The sequence below is a fragment of the Accipiter gentilis genome, chromosome 1, assembly GCF_929443795.1.
Source record: "Accipiter gentilis chromosome 1, bAccGen1.1, whole genome shotgun sequence".
Taxonomy (NCBI): Eukaryota; Metazoa; Chordata; class Aves; order Accipitriformes; family Accipitridae; genus Astur; species Astur gentilis.
The window spans coordinates 12484797-12507161 of record NC_064880.1 but is presented as its reverse complement, the minus strand read 5'-3'; the positions used below and the strand labels follow the sequence as shown (position 1 = coordinate 12507161).

The 22365-nt window shown below is 47.2% G+C and overlaps 1 protein-coding gene across 1 annotated transcript in view; it reads left to right on the top strand.

The window, feature by feature from the left end:
• Positions 1-21044, top strand: part of TWIST2 (twist family bHLH transcription factor 2) — a 37715-nt gene extending 16671 nt beyond the window's left edge. Inside the window, exon 2 of the mRNA XM_049812688.1 lies at positions 20310-21044. The gene's annotated coding sequence lies outside the window, so the exon portion shown is untranslated. The remainder of the gene's footprint in view (positions 1-20309) is intronic.
• The last annotated feature ends 1321 nt before the right edge of the window (positions 21045-22365 follow it).

The following is a 22365-nucleotide window of genomic DNA, read 5'->3' as shown; positions in this document are numbered from 1 at the left end:
TATGGTCAGCCCACAGATGTAAAACTCAGGGCAGACACAGAACTGCCTGCATAGTGCTGATGGATAATAATCCAGACCCAAACACCTCTTGGACTAATTTTCTCCTCTGACTTCCTAGATCAGGGATGCAACCCTCCTCACTTCCATGTGTACAAGAGTGACAACTGCTGTTGAATCCAAGACTGAATTCCTTTGTTAAAAATCACACCGATACCTGGAGCATTTCTCTCCACTTTGCTGTGAAAGTCCTATTGTGTTTCTGCAGCTTTGAACAGCCTGTGCCCCTGGTTCCTCCCCATTCCCAGGCAGTTGCCAGGCCCCACATCAGACAGGAACCGAGACAGGATTTCAGGAACCATACTTTAAGCTCTTTTTGCTAGTTTTGAACTCTTCAAAGATCGTGTTCAAGCTTTTCCACCTCAAGTCCAAAGGCTAGAAACATAGCCTATTAAAAATACTGTATTAATTGATTAAATAAGACATTACATGCTCTGTTAATAACATAATCTAAAAAAATTACATGGGACATTAATAAAATACCAATAAAGCAGGGCTAAAGCTAGACATCACAATAGCAAGAGAGGTTTCTGGTGCAGAAAGGAAAGCAGAAAACATCAAGATTTTTGCATTACAGGTGTTCAGCCAGCAGTGTTCCCAAATTGTGGACATTTTCAGATGTGTTTCTGTGCCTTCATCTATTCCTTTTTTCCCCTTTGCTGTAGATCCTAACACACTGGCATTTGCTTGCTACAGATAGCCACAAAACTGCAGGATTCTCCTCCATGCTGCAGCCCCTCCTGAGAAGTAGGACGAGACCTTGGGAGGATGCACCTTTTTGCAGTGTAACTGTAAGAGATGATGCCTGGTGTTGGGAGGGAAGTAGAGGGGATTTAAGCATCAGCTTTCTCCAAGGCAGGACAAACTCACACATTACATGGGAGGAGAATTAGGTGCTGCTTTTGAAGCCTTTTGCAAGGAGGACCCTCAAGAAGTGTGATCAGTGATATTATAGAGAGCTGCCAGGAGCACATGTGCTCGCATACGTCTGCCTATCCTTTGCTGGTATTGAGTTGAGCCTGACAGACAGCAGGGAGCCCAGAACTGGGAGAAGGCGCAACACAAAGCTGAAGAAATCAGAACCAAGAGCTGGGATTGTCTCCCATGCTCTCATTTCAGCAGAGGCAAGCGATGGTGCTTTGCTCCATAAATGGAGCAAAGGGAGTTGAGGGGGAGGAAAGAGGAGCAGACCAGAAGCAGTGGAAGCTAAGGGCCTCAGAGGCTGAGGAAGAGGCAACAGGCAGGATGAGCAGCTTAAGCTGGGATTTATCAGAAAGGGAGGCTAAGACTGACAAGGCATCACCCTAACATGAGGAGCCTGTTCACAGTCGGGATCTCCACTTTGCTGTGCAGACCACGGCACTGCATCACATGGATGTTGCAGGCACGGTGACTGGGATGAAGAAGGAGCAGCCAGACCTGCCATGAGCATCAAGGTCAAGAGACAGGCTGGAGGCAGAAAGACTCCCAGGAGCCAGCAACGCCCTTTTCACACCTACACATCCTCCAGGTGTACAAAAATCAGGGAAGGAAGAAAGATGTAAGCAGGGTTCCCAGAGACTGGTTGCAGGATGCTAGGAAAGTATCCCCAGTTTCTCTCCCACCCTGGTCCCAACCTTAACCCAAAGTTGAGCTGAAGCCCCCACCAGCTCTCCAACAGGAGCAGTAGGTCCCCAGCTGTTATCTACTACCAAATCTGGGGTAGGTCAAAACTCACCCTGATGGTTTCACAGCTCCCCACCCAGCAAGGAGCCAGGCTGTTGTTTGATCATGGTTAACATGGTCAAACACCATTGAGTTGAAGCATGATAAAACTATTTCACCCTCACTTTGTGCAAGTGCCCACTCCCCACCAGAGCATCACACTGAACTTGGCCTTTCAAACAGCCAAGAATAACTTCCTCTGATCTGTTATTAGGGAAGTGACAAGGTCCAATGAACAGACTGGAGCTGAGAGGTGAGGCCAAAGATATTTAGGGCCACTCCAGAGCTGAGATTTTTCTTTTTTTAAAAAGTTATTAAGTTTTCTTGATCCTTTTGAGAATGCCAGTCTATGTTTCTGTCTGAGATTCTTTATCATTTAGTTGCTCTTTGAATCTCTTGGAAAAACTTAAATCCATAACATACAAGACCAATATAAGTAGGGATAAAGCAACATTTTCAGATTTGAAGTATACAGCTGAAGTCCAGAAGACACAAGCTGGTTCAGAACAGCCCCTACATGTCCTGCTACTGCATTGGCCCAGGGCATCTCCACAGACATTTCTGGTCCCTGAACTAAACCACAGCTCCCTTTGCCAGAAGGGCAGTGCACAGGCATTACCTTGGCTCTCTTGTGCCTAGGAGCAATCCTCAGCCAACAAGATGACTTGGCTGGGTCTCAGAGGTGACCCTCCGGCCATGCAGTGAGCCCCCAAAAGCTAAGCATCTCATCCACAGCCCACACACATGGGAAGATCTTTGCAGATGTGGAAGAGTGGAGCAGATTTCCCCCAGAACAGGTACAAACCACCAATTTCTGCACTCAGAGACCAGCTTGTGTAACCAGGCACAGCTCTGCTGAAAGGAATAAACTCAGCTTCTTTCATTAATGGAGCATAGAAGGGAATAGTTTGGATGTTTTAATACCAGAAAAGTCCAAGAGCCCCATCCCCTGGATTTAAGACCATCCCGTAACCAGAGATGAAACAGCCAAGTGAGGCGATGAGAGCAGAACAAGGACATCTCTGAAAGGACAAGCAATGCCAACAGTTCCCCTTAGTCTCTGGCACTCCTGTGATATGGCACACTTCAGCCATATTCCTTATTTGAAATAATTTCTTATTCCAGCCCTACCTAGTGTGGGGGCAGCATGCAAATACTTAGAGATGAGTGCAGGTCCTTCCTTCATACACATTAGGTTGCTTTTGCAGCATGCCCTGCACTGGAAGGGAAAGTGCTCTGGTGGAATAACCCAGGAGCCTTTGCCAAAGAGGGACTGAGGGGAGGGAAGGAAAGGAAGAAGAAAGTATTTAATAACTCCCAAATCATTTTTAAAAATTCATTAGCTATTATTTCAGCTGTGTGACCTCCTGAAGGGACTTTGTAGAGGGCCAGATTATGCAGTCAACTAAAAATATAAATAAGTATGGAAAGGGCAGAGATCACTTTGTTCAGCCAAATCATGTGGGATGTCAAGTTAAGTTTCCTGTAGGGTGCATCCGTGCACTTCCAGGAGATGAGTGTGGCCCAGCAGCTCCCCCAGTCCAAGGACACCTCCCCAGCCAGCAGGCATGGCACAAGACATGAGTTATTTTCATTTGGGGCGTGCTGATTTCCAAAAACTTCCTGTCCGTCCCACAGGGACAGAAGCATGTTGCACTGCTGCAAGGTTTCCAGCTGCAGTTCAAGTGGACTGCAGCTTCAGCCATGCTGCAGAGACTAGCTCCCAGCCAGGCACGCTGCTCTGGGAAATGACCTTCCTAGCTGCAGCACCTGTACTCAGGTAGGGGAAACTTTTGAGTTCCTTTCCCTTTCTTACTTCTTCCACCTTCAAGGAAAAAGCATGTGCTACAAGAACCAGCCAGTCTCCCTGACCCCATCTCTTAAAACTTCATTGTGTTCAGTCATTTACTAATGTTGATTTAAATAACTACTGGTTTTAGGGAGCCTTTTAAGTTGAGGAACTGCTGAGCCTTAGAAACCTATTCACCTTTCAGGTGAGGATGTAGTAAGAAATACAGCTAATCACATTTGCTAAGAACGGGGGATCAGGTGGAAAAGGAGGCTCTCTCCACAAGGTGTGATGTCTAAAATCAGAATCTCTTTGGTTGTCGGTGGTATCCCTATGGTTGTGCTCCCTAATAGATGAATACCAACTTTACAGTATTACATGTAACCAATATTTACTGATACAGGCAAGTACTGTATTATAGGTGCATACATGTGTAGAAGAAGCGTGCAGTGTACATATAGATATGACGAGACACATCTGTGCCTGAATAAAAGTGGCAACCAGAAATTTGAAAAGAAAACAAAAGCATCTTTAACTGGTAAAAAGCACAGAGGAGTGAAAAGTGCTTAAATTAAGTCACTACAGACATCCTGTGCTCCTCCATACCTACAGTATATTTAAAGTCTAAATATGGTATCACAGATGATCTGTGTATTGTGTGTAGAACCATGCACACACACTTCTCTAGACAGAGAGAGACCAATACTTCCCTATAATCTACCTGCATTCAATGTGATTCCATTTCAATCACTAACTGTAACATCCAGCCTGCCTCACACTTTACAAACATACATGTGCAGATTTAACCTGGGGAATAAGAAACTTAAGGAAACATTTTGCTGTATTGCAAACATAAGCCACATGTGAAACTCAATTGTATAGAGCAGAAAAGCTGCTCATCATCAGTTGCAAACCCAAGCAGTCAGAGGAGAAGCCCACCAGCAGCATCTTCAGAGCAAACCCCTGATTCACAGGAGCACAAGCTTAGCTCAGGTCTGCACATCCTAGGACAGCTTGTGAAATTCAGAAAGGAAAAGCATTGCCAAAGTCAAAGCACAAAGTCTTTGTTTTGAACAGATGCAGAGAGCTCCTCCCCCCCCCCCCCCCCTCTTGAAAGGGGATTGCATCAGTACCACAGTAATACAGGTTATTAGCTCAGTGGGAACCTAGCAGAGTTCAAACTCAAGGGTTCAAACAAGTCCAGCTTGCAGCTGGCAAACCTAAACAAGACCAGCCAGCTGGCTTTGAGCTGAGTCATCCACACTAATTTGGTTGAAAATGTTGACTTAACCCATTCATTTAATGACTGAAATCCAAAAACCCCTGACAACTGTAGACAAGAAAACATACATCTGCCTTTTTCAGAACAACAGATGGGAAAAGACCGTGTAAACCAATTTTCCAGAGCTTTTTCTAGGCTTCTGTGTGCATGCGACATACAAATCAAGTTCTTGGTAGTCCTTTGCTAGCCTGTTCCAATTCAGCAGAGCACACTGCACATCCTTAGTGTGCGTGCCAAATCCCACTGAAGTCAGCAGGGCTAACGGCACGCATTAGACACTAGGCATGTGATTAAATACTTCACTAAATGGAGACAAGCTAAGGACACGCTGACTTTTATGCTCCTTTAGCAGAGAGATTTCCTATTTGTGTGTTTCTTCCTCCAGGAGTTTGAACTTGCTGGAGTGAGACTGTTTGTTCCACTCTGAAAAATAACAGCAAGGGAGCAATCAACTTTGTTTTACCTCTCCTGAAGCCATAAACTCCAGAAGTGTGATGAAAACCTGACACGAGAGCTCTGAAGTGGACAATTTACTTATAGGAAGCAAACATGAAGCAGCAACATAGAAAGCTGGTAGACAGCAAGCAGAATACACCACCTTTGGTGTCCAATCCCAGGTCACCGACGCACATAAAGTTTTAAAAATAATTAGTTAGTCATTGCAGAGGAAATTAAAACCCTCAGGACATCAGTTTATGGGAGTGCAGGCTCTTGGCACAGAGCAGCGGGTTGGGCAGCTCTCATCCTGGGGAGCTCACGGCACCATCCAGGCTGAAAACGTTGCTAAAGAGGTTGTGAGTAAGAACCTTCCCTCTCCTGCTTCCCGTTACTTGCTTGCCCAGCATTACCCACATAACAGTTTCAGGAAAGCCTGTAAAGCAGCCAGCCAACCTCAAGTGGAGTTATAAGCAATGATGAGTGTTGGAAAAATGAGTGATTCACAGTTGCTCAGAGCCCAGACAGGGACTGGTGGGATACTGCTACCTCCTCAGAACACCACACTCCTGAAGTAGGATGGCAACATTGGAAGCCACAGAAATAAAGATAAAATATTTCACCCATGACCAACCCCAAGGGAGATTCACAGCCCCGGTGTTACTGCCCTCCTCTCCAGAAAGCCCTGCCATTACCTTAACTAGGACCACCCCTCCAGTAGCCACCACAGCCTGAGGTGCACAAACAGAGCTGAAAAACAACACAGACACCCAAGCATTTGTTCAATCAGAGCCAGCCAAGAGGTTTAAAGCAAAGCAAACAAGACCATGCTGAAGCATAGCATATTCAAACAACAACCCCCCCCCACCACCACCCTCTGCAGACTCCAAAACCCCTTCTAGCCATGCAAGTGACCTTGTCACTTGTCCTGCAATGGTCCCCTCATGCAAAGCTGTGTTGGGCACCCCCAGGCAGTAAAGAGTCAGTCTTGAGAAGAGGCTAGCAAGAGATGGGAAGAGAGGAGAAGAGGTGGTCAGGGCTGCCTAAAAATACCAAGGCTGGGGAGGAAGGGGCTCATTAAACTAAAGAGCAGCAGATGGGTGAAAGGACTCAGGCTGCAATCTAGAGGGCTGGTTTTAAGTATGGGCAATGCTATCTGCATGGAAGGTGAAAGCTGTAAAGTTAATGAGAAGGGTTGTACAGTGCAGTACTTGCAGTAAAGGCTGGAAGAAATGTCCCAGGAGAGATGCAGGACTCAGGACGGCTCTTGCCAGGCTTGTGTCCATGTTAGCTGTCAGGCCATTGAAGACAGAGAGAAGGAGCCTCTGGGCACTAGCAGATAATGAATGCAAAGCAAGCTGTGGTCTACCAGCATGCTTATTCAAAGTCACTGTTGTCACTCCCAGAGGCACAGTGTTAGCATCAGTCACACACAGGGCGCCCAAAAGGCAGATGCGGCTGACCTGGTGTGCAGCAGGGCTCCTGTCCCGAGCTGTGCTCGCCCCAGCCCCGCACGTCGGATGGTGGCTTTCTCGGAAGCACGGAGTGGTTAACATCACCGGCACGTGCTGGAGTGCCTTACTTGATGCCAAGTACTTCTTACCCCGACGGGATTGTTTGGCGTATAAAAATGTAACTCCCTCTGCATGAGGGCAACACCCTGTAACCCCAAGTATTTTAAAGAGTTGGACTATTCTTGCCATAAAAAAAGATCAGAGTAGCTTTATTGACTGCAATGGAGTTAAGCCGGTTTATTCCAAGTGAGAATTTGTCCCCTTGACTTCAATGAAGCTGTGTTGATTAATCCCAGATGGAGACCTGGCCTGGTACAATCGCCTCCAAAAGTCCTGGGAGATTAGTAACACATAGACTGAATCACCGCTGTTACTCAGAGCCTGGGTGGTTATCAAAAAGCTGCACCTGCCGCCGCATGAAACGCTGCCGGGCTGGGGCCAAGCAATTGCGATTGTCGACTTCAGGGACCAGGGTGTGGTGACTGAGGGTACATTCTTCAAACACTGCCTCATTCTAGGGGGAAGATGCCAAAGTAGCACCCTTTCCTCTGCAAACAACTGGGAATGTCACCCAGGATGCGAGTCCCGGCTCTGCCAAAATGGGGCCATGGTGACATTGAGCATGCTGGGCAAGGAGGCAGGAGAATTCTGCTTCTTCCCTTAAGGGCTTTTGTGATGCTCTGTAAAAATCCAGAAGCATAAAAAATAGAGGATTAAATTCCCTGAGCTCCAGGGAATCTGCCCCATTATCTGACTGCTAATTTTGAAGAGCAAACATGCAGCAAAGGGAAAACTTTCTTCCCTACTCCAAATGCAAAAAAAAACCCCAGGGTCTTTTTTCAGCAATCACCTCCAAGTCTCTCTCAGGGCAGGCAAAGTATTGCTTCCCAGTGTTATAGGCACAAGTGCCATACTTCTTGCGGGGAATGAATCTACTGAAAATTAAAATTGCTTGACTTTCACAGCAGTTCCTTTATACATGCACACACGCACATGCCCATAGAGAGATGGTGAAGCTGTGCCATGTGTTGCAGTGTGGAGAAACACAAGAATAAACCAGTTCAAAGGTGGGCATTGATGGTTTTGGGGGGTCTCAGGTGGTAGAAATGCAGAGTGAACAGTATGTAGCCCATCTCCCCAGCACATTAATCATGTAGAGGCATTATTCCTGGCTATAGGATGCCAATGACTCTCCCCAAATGGCTGGCTGGAGTTTCCCCTCTATTTTCCTTTGAGGCTGCATCACACAGGTCAAGGCGACAACAAAAGGGCTCGGCATTGCGTGCAGAGAAGGCACAGCATCACCGTCAGGAAGAAAGAAATGCCTAAGCTTGCAGTCTGCTTGCTCCAGCTCTGCCTTCCAAGCGTTTCTGAAGTCAGGCATCTGGAGCGTGATGTAATCTGAAGATTGATCAGCAGTAGAACACATACAGCTGTACACATCTGGCCTACAGGTGTTTTGGCTGCTATTTGCCAGTGACTGTATCGAACATTAAAAAGCACCCTGAGTTAGTAAGGCAATCGTACCTGTCCCACGGATTGTTCACAGAAGCCCGGGAAATGCCATTGATTTTATGCAAACTGACTCGCTTTTTAGTGGGTTCCCCCAGGCTTTTTTTTTGGTTGTTTTTTTTTGAAGTAAGGAGTTTAAACCATAGATACTTTTAAAGCAAGGTTTTTTGTTGTTGTTATTAATTCCACTGGCATTAATCCATGCAGTTAAGTCAGTTATAATGGATGGCTGCTATCATCCACTTGCTGATTTACTCTTAGGAGTCAATGTTATTACCGAGTCTTTATGCTGCACTGATGAAAAAAAGCTGAGGCTGTTCCTCCTTGTGCTCAACTATGTACAGATACAGCAAGACTTGCTCCCAAAGTACCTAATCTAAACAGGGCAGGGACAGGTAAAGTGGGGAAATGGGTAGGAAAGGTCTCATCCATGGGGCAGGATCTGCCAGTGCCCTGTCCCAGAGCCAGACATTGATGCTTGTCACTTCCCACAGGGATGCTGCCACTCATGAGGTTTGCAAACTGCAGCTGAATACTTGCCGCATACAGGAAAAGTAAGGAGAGCAACGAAACTACTGGCTGAGCAGGCCAGACCAGAAGAGTTCCCTTGGAAAAAGAATAAAGCTGCAGATGTATATATTTATTTTCAGAGAAGGTGTTTTTCCTAGAATTTGTATTATTTTGGCAAGAACACAACGGGAAGGAGAAAAGATTTCCCTTTGTCCAATACTCTGCTATTCTAAAATGGGGTGGAGGCAGAAGGGTATTTTTACAGCCCATTTCATATCTCGGTTGTCTTTATCCGTGTAGAGACAGACAGGGACCAGAGACACATTTCATGTTGACTGCTGCACACCGTGCCCTAAGCCACTGTCTTCACATATTCTCAAGAGGAAGAAGAAACATGTTCCTATCAATATTTCCCTCCCAGATAGTCTCAATCATCCTACAAGAACATGTTTGTCTTAAACACCAATATATTTTACTTTCCAAACAGCTTAGCACAGATACACGGTTAGTCATCATAGCCCAGCTAACAGCATAAGTCATTAAGCTGTAACAGGTTGTGCAACTGTCTCAAAAATACATTAAACCTTAGCTTGCAAGCTGTATTTGTGCAGGGTAAGATTTGCACATGGCTTTTGCTGTGAGCATCCCAGTAGAAGTGCATGGCCCATCCATAACAACTTTGCCCTCCTTGCCTGATTTCTGTGTATCTTATTTCCATCCCTTCAGCACTGCTCTGGAGAAGAGCAGGGAGAACCGAGTGCCTTCCCAGAATTGCTTATGGTCTGGCAACAGGAGCCCATGTTGATCCGAGAAGCCAAGAGGCTGGAGGATGGGGGGGCTCACGAGGCAGAGGAAGATATGAAATGACTGCCCTCATCCTTGGCACAAGCCTCATCAGCTTCAGAGCCACTCTTTAAGGACACATCTGCATCTGTGCTACCTCTCCTCCCCAAGCTCATGTATTTCACTTGAGCTGCCCAAGAAGAACATCTCATTGCCTGCCTTTTTCCCCCGCTCTCCCTGCTCCTTTATTCCACACCTTTCTCATGCAAAGCCAGGCTCGTGTGTGGGTGCCTCTGGGGAGGGGAGAGAAGCCCAAGGAAACAGTGATGGGTTTTCTCTGTGGCTCCATTAGCCGGGAAGGCCGGTGGTAGCCTGCTCCCTCCTTGTCCTTCTTTGCCCACAGCTGGCTTTCCCTGGCCACCTGCCCTTTCATGGGTCAGGAGATGCTGGTGGTGTCCCCCAGTGCCTGTTCTCCTGAGCCACCCACGAGGCAGCTGGGCAGAGCCGAGGACAGATCTTAGATGGTCCTTTCAAACCATCGAAGCAGCTCTGCTTTTTCCTGCTCCAACTGCTCATTAGCAGCTTCCGCCTTTCAGCAATTTCTAGCCGTGTTTTCAGTGATGTGCTGCCAAGATTTTAACAAGGGGCTCCCACAAACCTACCTCTTCCTCCAGCTGCGACGAACCCCACCGCCCCGCAGACGCTGATGCGCGGGCTGTGGAGGAGTGCAGGGCTGGGGGAAATGTTCCTTTGGGGGCAGCTCCTTCCTGTTTAAAGCTTTAATTTTTTTTGTTGTTGTTTAATTTTCTGGCGAGGGAGGGACACAGCACCTTGGAGCCAACATTACTAACTGCCTGGAGGTTGCTGCGGAGAGGCAGGATATAACTCAGAAACTCTGAGCATCCCAGCAGCAAAATGCTTCCTTGCAGAGCTCTCCCTTCTCCTCCCTACCATGAGGCCGGCCCCAGGTGACTGATTTATCTGGCCTAGGGCAATCAGCCACAAGCCGAAATGCCAAAGAATTGGCTTTCTCTAGGTGTTTCAGGGCCCCAAAGGGCAAGTTTTTCCATGAGAAGTTGTTGAGCCCACAAGTTTCTGGGTGTGATGGAGGCCATCCCCACTTTCTCGCATTGATGGGCATGGGTGATCTATGCTGATTCGCGTCGGGGCAGAACTGGTTTCCCAGAGGAGCTCTGAGCTTGCAGGTATCGCGCAGGTCCAGGATGGGGCTGCACCAGCCCTTCAGCTTCTCTCTTTGGGGAGAATCTTTCTCTTTTTCTTAAGTGGAAAGGAACTGAAACCCCAGGGAAAGCTCAACAGCTCAGTTATCAGGAGCTAAGGAAAAACCGAGATAAGCTGGGAGAATGGGGAAGCTTATTTTCCACCTTTAAATACAAGCTGGGTGCAAGAAGGTCAGCTGCATGATAGATACCAAAATGGTTAAGTACGGGGCAGTCAAAAGCAGTCAAATAACTGCTGATTAATACGTTAATATATAAGCCCATAGATTATAGATTAATAAAGCAGTTTTTAATACAGGCCATTCTGGTAAACACAGCAATGTCAACTGCACTGGATCCATGCAAGCAAATGGTATCTCATGCACTTTGCACTTCTAAGATGTCAGTTTTTCTACATTTTGTTACGTTGGGGGTTTTTAATTAAAAAAAAAAATATCTGGTGAAAAGGAAAGAAATACAAATACATTGCAGCATTGTTAAACTGAACTTGAGCACCTTACAGGTCTGGCAGCTCTTCCGGGACAGCACACCCTGACATCTACTCCATAGATAATGTCCGTTTAGATGGGTGGCCATGGGCATCAATGAGCGTTTCTGCAGCAGAATGAGGGGGGGAAAAAGGGATTTAAAGCAAGATTATTCAGTCATTTCAATCAATATCAGATGCTTGCTGACATTAGACATCTTGGAAACAATTGAATCAATCCACTTCTCTCTGCTGTGGGTAGTTCCTTGTGAGAGGACCACTCACGAGTGCCCTGGATTTATTCAGCTGTGGGTGAGGAATTGGCTTTGGCAGCGAGTCGGGTCCCCAGCCTCGTGGGTATGGTCCATCCTGCTCCACGGGCCAGGATGAGACATGGCCATGGGCTTTCTCATTGGTTCCTTTTTTTGGCATTGTCTCTTTAGGATCTTTTATCCCTGCAATTTTTCCCAGACAGTGAGGTGTGAGCAAGTCATCAACCTTTCTCGACAGTGTGCAGGATTGGCTGGGGAGACAGAAAGAGTCTTGGAGGGAGGAGAAAAGGCTTCAATCTCCATTTTCTTATGCCACATCCCCATCAAACAGCTAGTTACATTCCCAATAACAAACCAGGGAGTCGCTGGACACAGGGAGGATGTTTTCCCTTGAACCAGTCATGGACAGATAAATCCTCCAAGGTCTGAAAAGCCTGGGGTAAATTAGATTAGAGGCTTTCCTCTAGGCGGCAAGGGGTACATTTGGTGATAGTCGGGGGGGGGCTGTGGCTCAGGAATGAACAACTGTGAGGGATATGTTTTTAAATGGTTTCCCAGCTGTAAGATGCACATAATTGTGGCTTTCCTTCATCTGGGAGACTTCAAGAGCGGATGGTTGATAAGGGTTCATACCAGCAAAGGCAGAAAAACACGAGCCAGGGTGTCTGGTTTCAGTCTGTCTGTACCCACAGCATTAGATCTGATTTTGGCCCTCTCTCCCCTCCCTGCATGTACACAATTATCTGAATTCCTTTCTCTGCTGCTTCCTCCCCTCTGAAGCCTTGCAGACTGGCCCTGCTGCCTTTTCCATTGCTTGAGGGACAGCTGCGCATTCAGGCTCTCTCCTTTCCTGGACCTTGGAGGGGTCTGTGCCATGGCCACAAGGACCAGCACTCCCTGGAGGGCAGAAAGCAACCATGAGGATGGGAATTTTATTCCCCATCCCCAACTTTTTATCCTTTTGTGGTGGGAAATGCCCTAAAAATCAAGGGATTTCTGCTACTTTAACGTGCCTTTCCTTTGTGCCTCAGTTTCCCCTTTGTGCCTCACCTCTGCTGCTCGCCTCTGGCCATGTTCAGACAGCCATTTCCCCCAGCCCCTTGCATTGCAGCTGAGTATCCCCAGGGACTATTGTACAAGCAAGTACAGGCTGGTTTCCCAGGCAGATGTGTGGGCAGCAAGGCAGGTGTGCCTGAGGACATGACTGAAGCATTGGTGTCCCACCTCACACTGCCACCGTCTTGGTTGTCCCCACCAAGGCACCCTGTTGCAGTGTGGTCAAGCCGAAGGGGGACCCTTTTCTGAAATGCTGGATTGTGGAAACGGCTTTCCAAAATACGGCTCTCCATCCTTCTCAGGGGTTGCCACACACTGGCTTTTCCCGCAAGGGAGGGCATGTGCTTACCTTCTTGCAAAGGTCCCACTGCTGCTAAGCAATATAGTATTTTTCCTAAAAAGTTGCAATTTTGTGGATCCAAATCACAAAAATGTTTTAAATTTCAAATATACACTATTATCCATTTTGGCTCTGAGGACAGCTGACAACACCTTAAGATAATTTGAGATTAACCCTTTGGTAGAGAACCAGCCAACGCCTGCAGCAAGTGTAGCTTTATGTACACTATACGTAGAATAGCATATCCCATACATTCATGTAAGGATGTATTAAACCATGCATAAACAGGAGCAAAACATGTGCAGGTGGAGTTTTCCCATCTTTAAACAACAGAGACCTGTGTTTCCATAATCACACCTAAAGATTTGACGAATTCAGCTGAAATTCTCCATGTGTTTTGGGTTTTAGAGTCGTTGATACCAGTTCTATGTAGACATATCAGCATGGGAACTGCAGAATTGAAAAGCCTTTGAAAAATTCCTCTGGTGTCATTCTGACATTGCTTTCTGACATCCAGTTTTGACTGACAGAGCAAAAGCTTCTCTACAAACTCTAGAAACAGGTGGGGCTGCCTTCAGCTGTGGAGCAATTGCTCTTGTTTCGGGTGAAGCAAGCAGAGGGAGGACAGCATCAGGAGAAGAGGATCCTTCATAGGAGGGCTTGGGATTTGTGGGCATGGCAGGAGAGAGGCAAGGCTGCATGCACAGCCTGTGCTGGGGCATACCTTAACTTCAACTTGCTGCGTGACACAGGTGCTTCTTCAGGCAGGAGGGAGGCAAGACTCATCTCCAGGGTTAAGGAGCTATGCTAATTTGCTAAAATTTGGCCAAGCTCTCTGCTGGGAACACATTTCACCTAATCTAGGCAGCAAATACCTGTTTTGCCCATGTATGTCCCAACTTGCTGGTCATGAGGCCAGCTCCAAGCCAGCTCCTGGCAGCCACCACCTCGCCTCCAACCTCGCACATCTCTGCTGCTTCACGGTGGCTGCGAGTTTAACAGCACTGTGATAAAAGCCGAGCCAAAATAACTCCCCGTGCTTCCTGCCTTAGGTCTGTTTCATATGGCTCGCAGAAACACTCAGCCCATGCATAGTTGGAAGGCGATTTGGGGAGGCTCAGAACTAGGTCAAAACAAACAATTTCCTCCAGGTCCAGGTGGGACGCTGCTTTGCAATCTGGGCAATTTGCATGCTGCCTTTCAGCATTCCACCCACTGCCATCCCAGCCTCCAACATAGTCACAGGGAAGCCTTCAGCATTTTTGGAGCATGGCTGTTTTCCACTCTCCCCATGCTCTGAAACAGCTGGACCATTTTTACCCTGGCTCCAGAAAACAAAAACAATGACAAGAAAGAGGAATAACCATTGGGCATGGAAAATTTTCAGCTCAGGCAGCATAAGCCTCAGAAGGTTTTGAGCAGATAAAACCAAAACAGGATGCTGGAAGGCAAAGCATACAAACCTGACCGTGGATATTACAATTGATACTTGCCATATGCTTTTTCTAAATCAGTTGTTCCCAGGACAGCTGGGAGAGATGGTCCCGTGTTCACCCAGTTCAGGAATGATCAAGGTTTAGGGTTGAATTGGGGGTGTTTGGCAGTGAGCACCTCGTGTAGGGACCATGCCCATGATGATGACAACCTCTGCCAGATTAGGTGACTTCTGTGTCCCCAGCAAGATCCTCCTGGCTATCTCAGACCTCTGCACTTCAAGCTGCCACATAGGTCTTAATGGCAGTCACCTTGGCTGGCAAATCTGGGATTGAGTTGGGTCACAGACGTGGGGAAAGAGGAGCATGGGATGCTTGCAGGAGCCCAGGTCGCCTGCCATGGGTTGCATCCAGCCCACTGTCCCAGTAGCCAGGCGAGACAGAGCTCTGATAGCCAGAAGTAATCCAAATTCTGACTTTCTGGCCTGAGAGTCAAGATGCTGAGATTTGTCCTCCCCTCCAGCTTGGCATTTCCTAACCTAAAAAAGAACAACCCAATTTCTGGAGCTGCTTGCTTTGACATTTCAAAAATTCACGCCAGCCCATGCTGACCTTTTCTCTCCAAAGGCACGGGGGCCGACACGTGCACCCCCAAGTCACGTTTTACATTGTTCGCTGTTGTTTTTCTCCATCCCTGTGCCCACGGGGAAGGATGCATGCAGCGCTGGTATGGCGGGCAGGCGTACCAGGGGTATGACACAATGCAATAACTGAACTAGCCACATTTATTTATTTTGAAAAAATATTAAGGGCAGCTGCTACTTAGTGCCGACTGAAACATTTTATTGATTTTCTAAAGCAGGAGCGTCCCCTTTTGTGTTGTAACCCAGCATTGCTTGAACCCAGTGGTTGGACTATTCTAGAATAACTTATCTACTCTACATCACGTTTTCCTCCTTTTGGTAAAGATGTAGAAGCTCTCCAACCCTGAAAGTACGCACCAGGGTAACAACCAGAGAGGTCACTGCCTGACATACTCGCTCTGCCCTGTCTTGCTCAGGCGTTATCTCCAAGCAGATCAAGCTCAACAGGGGAGTTCTTCCCCATTCACCCTGTAACATGCCCATAACATCTTACCAGCTATTGTGTAGCATGGACAAGGACCAGTGATAGCCCAAGTAGGCTTTTGTTGTATGTTTCCCTGTATTAATCCTTTCTGGTTATACTCATTTTGGAAGGATGAGTTTCGAGACAGTGGCGATGGGGTTCTCCAACTAAGTTTGTTCAGTGCTTTCTTGTGGACTAGTTTAATATTTGCTTCCTCAGCATGTGTTTGTTTCCCAGGGAGGAAGATCGCAGAGCTCTTTTGTCACCCACGCCCAGCAGTGCTTGTTCTGCTTGCATCCTACCTCCTTATTCCAGGCAGTCCCGCTACTCACCAGCCGGCCTCGCAGCAATGATGCTCCCTGCTCCAAACCTCCACAGCCTGCAAAAAAGCAGCCCGTGAAGTTAACATCCCATTAAAATGAATGTTGTGGGGGATGCTTAAAGAGGAGGTGCAGTCTGGGGGGGAGACTTCAAAGGAGGCAAAACACGGGGGCAGGGCTGGTGCTGAAGGCAGCAGAGCTGCTGGGACAACACGGGCCCATGGGGAAGCTGGCTGAGACCGCTGGGGCAGCCACACGTGGCGTCAGCGAGGAGCATGCCCACTGATGTCCCTCATAAGAAATTTGTTATTGCAATTCAAACTCCTTTCTGCAAGGATGCTTGGTCAGAAACTGCATCCACTCTGGAGGTGCCTGAAGGCAGCATCGTCAGCCCATGGGCAGCATGCCCTGCACCGACCCACCGAGTCGGGCTGAGGTCTCGGCTTTGACCCACGCTGGTTTTTACTTCCCCAAGTTGAAGGGGAAGGGGGGAGGAAACAGTCTATAAACTTCTCGGTGACTGCCAAAATCAGTACCAGCTGGCACAGGGCGAGCAGCTGGTGTGTGCTGCACCGCACTGCCGCTCACAGCCCTCATCCCCCCACTCACTGCCTGACCCCAGCCCCAGCCCCAAACAGAAGGCAAGAAGGTGGGCCAGAACTTTCTGGTAGGGATTTGGTACTGGCCAAAGCCCACATGGAGGGAGAGAGGCTAGGCCCTGGGGGCAGAACCATTTTTTTACATTCCCAACTTTAAAAGAAGTTGAAAAAGCATCCTTTAAAAAAAAAAGAAACCACAACAAACAGACAAACTCAAACAGTTTTGCTGCATTTCTTATTTCATTTGCACTCTTGGTCATGTTATAGAAATTATTTCAATCCCTTTCTAACCAAACCCACCCTAATTCCATATAAGCGAAGACCCTGGGGACCTGTTGCAAAATTTCGTGCAACCAGGGTTGTGATCTTGCTGCCACCTTACATCAAGCCAGCAGCTCCCAGCTCTCCTGGTTTCCATGCTGTGCTCTTGGGCTGGGGAATGCTCCTTATGGGGCTGGGAAATGCTCCTAAAGCAAGGAAAAAATAGAGCAGCAAACCCTCAATTCACTGTACAGAGGAAACTGCTCTGGGTCTGCGATACAGCAGTGCATAATGACTACATTCTGTTACAAGCTAAAGGGTAAGAGAAATGCTTGGAAACTATGTTCAGCAGAGATCTTCACTGCATATCATGTCTCAGTCCAGATAATCGTGCATTGTTATAATGTGGTATTATGCCCTTTAACTATACCTCGGAGAACCACAAGGTGCCTTATGGGCACCAGTTGATTAAATCCCACATGTGCTGTAAGAGAGGAAGGGTTGCACTGCAATTTCCCAGCCAGGGAAACTGAGGCACATGCAGAGAGAGCAATTCATTACACAGCAAACCTGTGCACGAGCTGGTGTTAAAAACTAAGCTCTGCAAGGTCCTGCTGTGCTACTGCATCAGCTCAGTGGCAGGAAGAAACTCTGCCCCCTCCCTGTGAAATCTGCTATGGGCTTTGCTGCTTCTTTTAAAAATAAATCCCATAGATCCATACCTCATCATTCAGCTGCCATCAGAAACCTGCAGCCATTCCTGCAGGATTGCATTAGGAAACCTCCGTGGGTCCGGCTTGTAGGAGTGGAGCTGAGAAGTGCCACAGAAGTAGCCACCAGCTGAGTGCCTTGGCAGGCTTTGACAAATGCCTTGCTGAGCCCCTCCGGGATTAAAGGATCATAAACACGAAGCACGACCTAGAGAGAGTCCATTAAAGCACAAAATCATTATGGGGTATTATCCCTCTTCCTCAGCCAGGAGCTGATGCTCCTTTCCCCTGCAAAATTCAAACTGCAGCGAGTAAGGACCAGGTTTCTGACTTGAGGATCACGAGCCAGATTCAGAGTATAATTTCTCCAATATATGTAACACTCTTTCAAGCAAATTGAGAAGCCACTGAAGTCCCCTCACCTTATTAAGCTCCATGTGGGATGCTATCAGGTTTTTAGTGCAGTACTCCTCTCTTTGAGTGACCTGGAGGGGGTAACTGAGGAGGAACAGGTTGGGTGCAGGTATCATTTCTCTGCCTGCAGTGGACATGTTTCCACACATCCCACCACCAAAGTGTATCCCTCATGCAACAAATAGCTGCCCACCTCCTTCTGATACCATTTATGTGTTTTCAAAATTGCTACTTAGAGCCAGATTTTTCAAAAGAGGTCAGCATCCATCATCCCAAAGGTCCAGAGAAGAAGAAACGGAGTGAGTAGGTCACACAGCAGGGGGGGGGGGCTGTCTCATCTTGTGTATTTCTTTCCTTCTCTCTTGCTGACAGATTGGGTCTGTGAATAAGTGGGTTTTACTTGTTGATGTGGATCCTATATAGAATATGTGGTAAGAACAGCAAGCAAAATGTTACATGATGTGAACTGAAACACAAGTACGTATCAGGATGAGGAGAATAACCCCTTCATGGCCAGGTATAGCAGCTTCCTTTGGGTGACCTCTGTATCTGGTCAAAATATTGCTCCATCAGCTGAGATAGGCTGTTCTAATGTGCAGTGGATAATCACAGAAAATAGCAGTGGAAACAGCCTACAAGACCATCTGGTCCTGCCAGGGCTGACAACCAGGCATTAGCCAAGCGATGGCTGAGCAGCAGCCATATCTGCCCACCACGACCCTGGTCCTGGTGCCCTGTGTGGGATGGAGAAGGCTGGGTTAAGCCCTGTGTGCACGGGACGGGACCTGGCAGAGCCATGCCAGAGCCTGGGGGCACAGCAGTGCTGCCGTCCACAGGGTAGACCAAGTTCATTCACCTCACTGTAACAGGGAAGCCAAAACACCCTGTTAGCACTGAGCTGCTGTGAAGTTCCCATTTTTTCCAGTTGGCTGAGGCCAAAAAAGCTGCTGGAAACCAGAAAGGGCCAGTGGAAATGAGATCCTGCGCTGCAACAGCAGCCAGAGCTGGGCATCTCACCTGGTGTTAAAGAAGTCGGCTTGCAAATTGCCAGCTTTGCTCTACACATGCCTTTGTGCTGGCCTCTCTAGTCTTGGACAGAATTTAAACAAATCAGTGGAAATAGGTCAGCTCAGCATTGCTTTCTACCTGGTTTCACCTTGTTTTGCCCAGCAGTCAGGTTCAGAGAAGAGCAGGGCACAGCGATACCTCATGTAGCGGGCAGTGAGCATCCTCCGCCCCCTCCTTCTGCTTGCTGGAGAAAATAATTTTTAAAAAAAGACCATCAGAAAATCACTCCATGGTATCTTCCTCCTCCCTGTGTCTTATTTTCCTTTCCTGAGTCCCTCCCCAGCTAGGGTTGCGGCAACGCCAGCGTTAGGAAAGGGCCAGCCTGTCATCTGTCAGACGTGTGCATACACAAACCACTGCTGCTCGCACACACCAAGCAGTTAAGCTTTTCTAAGTGGTCCTGGGCAGCCTGTCAAGTCCCCAGATCATCTGCAGAATGTGGTTGTAATTAGATAATTAATAACTTTGAGAAGGAAAGGAAAGGAAATAAGCTAAATGGAAGCTTTCCTTAGTGGGAGGAAATAATTATATCTGCTTTTTGATATATGAGCTGAAGTGGCTCTCTTGAAGGCAGAAACAGCATCTCGCCTGCAAAGCCATCCCTCCCCCGAGTTGGATGAGATCTCCCATGGGCACTGCTGGGTCACAGAGTTTGTCCCACCAGCCCACAAATGAGCAGCAGCAGGTTGCTGCAGATCAGAGCAAACTCCGCAGGTAACAGGGCTCCCCGATGCGTTGCTGTATCTTGTCACATCCTGACAAATGGGACAGAGAGAGACGATACAGAGGGTTGGGTTATCAGGCATCATGTGGAAAACAGGGGTTTAGCACAACATCCCTCTGGGTTGGAGGTGCTGCTGTCAGCATATGGACTTTTTGATGGATGCATTGCTCCTGCGTGTGGATTTACCATTTCATGGTCAAATGTAAAAAAAAAGGCTGTGACATTACCAGACTCTGGATTTAGGCTATACATCCAAAAGTCAAAGGAATTGTTAAGTTTAGGTTGATTTTTTTGCTGTTTTGGGATGTGCTCAGATATTGCATAAATGTGTTACACCAGCATGGAAAAGAAAACATATTTATTTCCAGCAGTGTTTGCCTGATTTTGCAGGAGGAGCTGAGAGTTGCTGTGGGTAGGGTTTCTACAGCCCATCTCGGGTGCCTGCGCATCCAATGTCCCCGTTTCACTTGTTTAAGGGGCAATGAGGGCTCCTCCGGGTACATTGGATCTCGCCCAGCTGCTGGATTAACTGTGTGCCTCCACGCTGCTGGGACCAGGAGCAGGTTTCAACACGTGGTTACAGGTATTCATGAACCACAGCCTTGATTTGCAGGGGAAAAGAACTTACCAGACAACATATCTCAGAAGGATGTCCTGTATTCAGTGTGTTTATTTTTCTTTTCTTAAATTTTTTTTCTTCTCTTCTCTCCAGACTGTCCAGTGTCTGAGACTGAAGTGGAATTGGGATATATCCAAGTTTGTAGCTTCTGAAACCTTAACAACCTCAAGTAAACTGGTCCAAAAGACCCCTCTTGACCTCCCTCGCTCTGAACTCTTGCGGAGCACTTAGACTGAGCAGAAAACAGCACCAAAGCTAACAGTCTGAAACTTTGCAACATCTCTCACCAAGTGACTGACCAAAGAGAAAAGAGAAGCAACATTCCTGATTGTTTGTTGTTGTGGGGTTTTGTGTCTGTCTGTCTGTGTGTTTGGTTTTATTTCTAATTTTTTTTTTTTTCTGAAAAATCTTAATTCAGGAATACATTTATGAGAAATCTTTGGGTTTGGATTTTACTTCCCCTTAGCTGTATTATTTTGGGTTTTTTTGTCTGTTTTATAAAATTCAAAACCTGATTTCTTGTGTATTAATGTCAAAACTGGACCAAGGCTCTCAGAAAAAAAAAAAAAAAGAAGAAGAAAGCCCACCGTGTCCCCAGCTCCCTGCATGATTTGTTTCAAGTACAGCCTGGATTACAGACTGCCCTCCACACTCCTTTTCCTTATTGCTCCATGATTTGCTACCGCCCCCCCCCCCCCTTTTTTTTTTTTTCATTTTCTGTTCCAGTGTATATGTTGCTTATTTGTTTTATTTATTGAGATATTTTTAACGAGCTAAGAGACTGCAATGTTGCTGTGTATACTGCTTCTCTTGCCAATAAAAATAAAGATGTCATGCAGCTACCGGGGGGTATGCGATTTACATTCTTGGCTGCACAGCTCCAAGCAGAAGCTGAGCCACTTCCTTGCACCCCGCAATTTTTCAACACTCGCCACTAAAAGCTGGTTCCCAGGTAGTGTGTGATGGGGTGCAGAAGGTATGAGCATCACTTCTCTGGGCTGATGTCTGCCTGCATATACCAGGAGGAGTTGGTTATTTACTTGCACCCTGGCTAAGGAGGTTTGCTGGGGCTGCAGGTGCTGCAGAGGAGGCACGCACCTCTTCAGCACTGTGGGCTCCAACGCACGGCTCAAGTGGCTTCTGGTCTTAGCAGAGCCCTTTATTAAGCAAAATGCAACATATCTCGGTATGCATCAGACCCACTGGTCTGCATGCTTGCTGGAAATGCTAAGGGCAAGCATTTCTCAAAGAGAAGAGGGGCTGCATGCTGCCGTGCAAGGTGCTGCACAAACACACGTCCATGGAAAAGCTGTGCCTGTGACCCAGAGAGGCCTTTGCATATTGTGCCCAGAATAGATGCGCAGCCCACAAAAGCCAGTTGCACTACCAAAATGGTTGCCCAGAGTCGTTGATCTGCTTCCCCTTCCTACTTACCTTCCACCCTGCGAGCAAACGCTGGTGGGCTTTGCTAGTGCTCACTAGCCTTCCTCCACCGCCTTGCAGAGCCCCATCAGACCCTCAGTCATACACATGCTGAAGCCAGGTTTCAATTTCCAGGTCATAAATAACATGTTTAAAAAGAATTTATTCTGAAAATTTTTTTTACAAAATTCCTTTAAAGAACAGTTGCGGTGGATCTGGCAACATGGGGCTAAATTATACCAAATTACTTTTTATTCTCACACTCTTTCCCTGCTGGATTAACAACAACGCTGGTTAGCTTGAGAGCATGTGGGCTGCAACACCGAGGTGAGAGAGAGATGGATTAAAGGGCAGGTCTCTGGCAAAGGCAGTTTGGGAGCCTCAGCGTTCATTGTTGGGATTATCAACTCGAATTTGCAAAGCGAGAGGCAAAACAGATCTTTGTAAGAAATATCTGCTCAGAAATTGGCAGGGAGTGATGTATTGGGCGGGGGGGAAGAAAGGATGGTGAAGGATAATTGACTCTGGGGGGGGGGGGGGGAAAGCAACACTGTGGTGTCTAGAGCCTTTAAAAAGTAAATCATGTCATTCCATCTAAACCAGCTTCAGAGAAAAACATTTTAACATGCCAAATCAAGAACATACATGTGTGTATCAGATGCATTAATTGCCTGATAGGTTTCAGAGCTTGAACGTCAAATGTTTATTTTAAAACAAGCACAGTTGC